The sequence below is a fragment of the Salarias fasciatus genome, unplaced genomic scaffold (genome assembly GCF_902148845.1).
Source record: "Salarias fasciatus unplaced genomic scaffold, fSalaFa1.1, whole genome shotgun sequence".
Taxonomy (NCBI): Eukaryota; Metazoa; Chordata; class Actinopteri; order Blenniiformes; family Blenniidae; genus Salarias; species Salarias fasciatus.
In genome coordinates this window covers 1-4,571 of record NW_021941337.1, presented here as the reverse complement: position 1 = coordinate 4,571, position 4,571 = coordinate 1, and the positions used below count along the sequence as shown (strand labels likewise).

The following is a 4,571-nucleotide window of genomic DNA, read 5'->3' as shown; positions in this document are numbered from 1 at the left end:
CTCCACCCTGAGACTCTCCTCCACCCCGAGACTCTCCTCCACCCTGAGACTCTCCTCCACCCCGAGACTCTCCTCCACCCCGAGACTCTCCTCCACCCGCCGCTCTCCTCCACCCGCAGGTAAAGCCGCTGCTGCTCGCGTCGCGGTGTTTCTGTAGTCTGGAGGTTCTGGTCTGATCTGGTCTGATGGAGACCAGGACCTGGTGCTGCTGTCCCTGCCTGAGCCTCCCGGGACTGGTTTGATCATCTGATCACATCAATGTGTGAAAACTCTCTCTCTCTCTCTCGCTCTCTCTGTCTCTGTCTCTCTCTCTCTGTCTCTGTCTCTCTGTCTCTCTCTCTCGCGCTCTCTCTCTCTCTCTCGCTCTCTCTCTCTCTCTCTCTCTCTCTCACGGCAGCTGCAGACTAAATGAAGAAAGTGAAGTGATCAGCAGAGATGATATCTGGACTCAGCAGCTTCTCTTTCATTAAACAGTGGAGGGAGTAGGAGGAGGGTGGGGGAGGGTGGAGGAGGAGGGTGGGGGAGGAGGGTGGAGGAGGGTGGGGGAGGAGGAGGGTGGGGGAGGAGGAGGGTGGAGCAGGGTGGAGTAACTGGTTTATCCTCTTAACATTTGAACTTTTACCTTCAGCTCAGAAGAACCAGATTTGCAGATTGTTTTAAAGATGGATGTCCTGAAAGCTGGATGTGGACCAGCGTCCTTCAGCTCCTGTCCTGTCCTGTCTCCCTGTCCCCCCGTCTTCCTGTCCCCCTCTCCCCCTCTCTCCCTGTTTCCCTGTCCCCCTCTCTTCCTGTCTCCCTGTCCCCCCTGTCCCCCTGTCTCCCTGTCGGCAGACATGTCTCCCAGGGTCGCCGTGGTTACCGGCAGCAACAAGGGCATCGGTCTGGCCATCGTCCGAGCGCTGTGTTCCCAGTTCCAGGGAGACGTCTTCCTGACGTCCAGAGACGAGTAGGTGTCTCCCGGCTCCGGGCCGGGCCCTGCGGTCCAGCCCGTCCACACTGGTCCCGGTCACAGGGTGTTTCTTCAGTCCGATTGAAAACAGTCCCGTCAAACGCGTGTACAATTCTACAATTCTACAATTTCATTCAGCAGACGCTTTTGTCCAAAGTGACGTCCAACACAAGCAAGAATACAGACATAAGAAAGAAAGAAACCATCAGTAAATGCTTCAATTGCTTCAAGTGCGATTGGTCGAGGGAGCTGCCATCAAGCTGCAGAAGAGGAGCCACTACCCCCCTTTTTTTTTTTTTTTTTTTTTTTTTTTTTGTGAGTGTGTCAACTTAGTCAGTGGTCCATAAGTGCTGGGTTTAGAACACCTGATCTATTCTTCCCCGAACATGGGGTCGGATTAAGACCCTCGGTGTTCTCTGAACAATTGAGTCTTCAATTGTCTCTTGAAAGTAGAAAGAGACTCGGCGGAACGCAGAGTTAGGAAGTTCGTTCCACCATTTGGGAACAACAGAGGAGAAGAGTCTGGCTGGAGGTTCAGAGCCGAGCTGGGCTGGAAGCTCCAGACGTCTCTCACATGCAGAGCGAAGAGGGCGTGAAGGAGAGCAGACCTGGATCAGGGAGTCCAGGTCGACCTGGATCAGGGAGTCCAGGTCGACCTGGATCAGGGAGTCCAGGTCGGCCGGAGCCGTTCTTGTAAGCGTTTTGTAAGCCAGGAGGACAGATTTGAATTTGATCCTGGCTGCAACTGGAAGCCAGTGAAGGGAGATGAACAGAGGAGGACCTGAGCTCTGTGGGCTGGTTGAAGACCAGACCTGCTGCATTCTGGGTCCTCTGTAGAGATTTGACTGGACCTGCAGGGAGACCCGCCAGAAGAGAGACATCACGAGAGCCTGGACCAGAAGCTGGGCGGCCTGTTGGGTCAGGAAGGGTCTGATCTTCCTGATGTTGTAGAGGGCATAACGACAAGACCGAGAAACTGAGGCCACGTGACCCTCAAAGGTCAGCAGGTCATCAATCATGACACCCAGGTTTCTGGCTGAGTTTGTGGGCACAAGTAGGCTGGAGTGAGGTTGGACACTGATCTGAGGCTGGACAGATGGACAAGCTGGACAGACCATGAGTTCAGTCTGAGACAGATTTAGCTGAAGGTGGCGTTCCTTCATCCAGGTGGAGGATCAGCCAGACCTGCTGATCAGCTGAGACTGTGGTGTCGTCAGGAGGAAAGAGAGGAAGAGCTGAGTGTCGTCAGCATACAGTGGTAGGAGAAGCCATGGGAGTGAATCACTGCACCAGGTGAGGTGGTGTACAGAGAGAAGAGTAAGGGGCCAAGCACCGACCCCTGAGGGACCCCTGTTGATAGGCCATGTGACCTTGACTCCTCCCCTCGCCATGACACTCTGAAAGATCTGCCTGTGAGGTGGACCTGGACCACAACAGGACGGAACCTGAGAGGCCGAGGTCAGAGAGTGAGGAGGAGGATCTGATGGTTCAGCAGACAAGTCCAGCAGCAGGAGGACAGAGGACGGACCAGCAGCAGGAGGACAGAGGACTGTCCAGCAGCAGGAGGACAGAGGACGGACCAGCAGCAGGAGGACAGAGGACAGACCAGCAGCAGGAGGACAGAGGACGGACCAGCAGCAGGAGGACAGAGGACTGACCAGCAGCAGGAAGACAGAGGACTGACCAGCAGCAGGAGGACAGAGGACTGACCAGCAGCAGGAAGACAGAGGACTGACCAGAGATCCTGGGACTGACAGGAGAGCAGTCTGGGTGGAGTGGTCTCATCTGAAGCCTGACTGAAAAGGGTCCAGCAGGTTCTGGTTCTGCAGGTGTTCAGAGACTTGGTTAAACTGAGCCTCCAGTATTTTCGACAGGAATGGTAGAAGTGAGACTGACCTGTAGTTTTCAACCGTGTACACCTGAAGAGCAGACAAAGTGATCCACCATGAATCCTGGTCCGCCAGAGTCCTGGTTCTCCAGGGTTCTGGTTCTCCAGAGTCCTGGTCCTCCAAGGTCCTGGTCCTCCAGGGTCCTGGTGAAGCGGGTTATATGTCTGCTGTGACATGAGGACAGAGTCTGTCAGGACCGTCCAGGTCTGTCTCTCTGCAGCAGCTGTCCTCAGAGTCTCTATCTGCTGGATCTCTGATCAGTAATGTCCCCTCGTCTCCAGGAGACACTGCTCCAGGACCGGCCGGAGCAAAGCCCCGCCCAGCGCCACGTCTCGGTGTCTCGGTGTCTCGTCTCTGTGTCTCGGTGTCTCGTCGTCTCGGTGTCTCGTCTCGGTTTCTCATCTTGTCTCGGTGTCTCATCTCGTCTCGGTGTCTCACCTCGTCTCGGTGTCTCATCTCATCTCGGTGTCTCGTCTCGGTTTCTCATCTTGTCTCGGTGTCTCGTCTCGTCTCGGTGTCTCATCTCGTCTCGGTGTCTCGTCTCGTCTCGGTGTCTCATCTCGTCTTGGTGTCTCGTCTCGGTGTCTCGTCTCGTCTCTGTGTCTCGGTGTCTCGTCTCGTCTCTGTGTCTCTGTGTCTCGTCTCATCTCGGTGTCTCGTCTCTGTGTCTCGTCTCTGTGTCTCGGTGTCTCATCTCGTCTCGGTGTCTCGTCTCTGTGTCTCGGTGTCTCGTCTCGTCTCGGTGTCTCGTCTCTGTGTCTCGGTGTCTCGTCTCATCTCGGTGTCTCGTCTCTGTGTCTCGGTGTCTCGTCTCGTCTCGTCTCGGTGTCTCATCTCGTCTCGGTGTCTCGTCTCGTCTCTGTGTCTCGGTGTCTCGTCTCGTCTCGGTGTCTCGGTGTCTCGTCTCGTCTCTGTGTCTCGGTGTCTCGTCTCGTCTCGGTGTCTCATCTCGTCTCGGTGTCTCGTCTCGTCTCGGTGTCTCGTCTCGTCTCTGTGTCTCGGTGTCTCGTCTCGTCTCGGTGTCTCGTCTCGTCTCTGTGTCTCGGTGTCTCGTCTCGTCTCTGTGTCTCGGTGTCTCGTCTCGTCTCGGTGTCTCGTCTCGTCTCGGTGTCTCGTCTCGTCTCTGTGTCTCGGTGTCTCATCTCGTCTCGGTGTCTCGTCTCGTCTCGGTGTCTCGTCTCGTCTCTGTGTCTCGGTGTCTCGTCTCGTCTCGGTGTCTCGTCTCGTCTCTGTGTCTCGGTGTCTCGTCTCGTCTCTGTGTCTCGGTGTCTCGTCTCGTCTCGGTGTCTCGTCTCGTCTCGGTGTCTCGTCTCGTCTCTGTGTCTCGGTGTCTCGTCTCGTCTCGGTGTCTCGGGGCTCCGCTCCAGCCCGCCTGCCGGTGTTTTGAATGAACTGGTGTCCATGTTAACTGGTGACCAGCAGGTGTTGAACCTTAGAGGTTCTAGTGATGCCGCTTCTCTACAGCTCCAGTAAATTTCTCAGTTCAGAGTCTTCAGTGAGTCTGATTCTAACATCTGCTGCTTCCAGCATGTGAGCGTCACTTGTTACCGTGGCAACCAGTTCATCCAGAACACCGGGCGGGCGGGCACCGTGTCTGCCACTGAGTCGCCATCTCTCCTCTGCAGGGTTTTTATTTAAAAGTGTTTTTCAACCACCATCGTTCTGCTGGTTTTTTGCGTCTTTGACTGTCCTGCTTCCTCCTTCCTACTCCCTGCTTCCTGTTTCCATTTTTT

At 55.5% G+C, this 4,571-nt stretch overlaps 1 long non-coding RNA gene across 1 annotated transcript; it reads left to right on the top strand.

The window, feature by feature from the left end:
- Positions 1–55: 55 nt before the first annotated feature.
- On the top strand, positions 56–2,445 carry LOC115384853 (uncharacterized). The gene is made up of 3 exons (XR_003930959.1): positions 56–119; positions 832–946; positions 2,400–2,445. It is a non-coding gene; the product is annotated as an uncharacterized LOC115384853 (long non-coding RNA).
- The last annotated feature ends 2,126 nt before the right edge of the window (positions 2,446–4,571 follow it).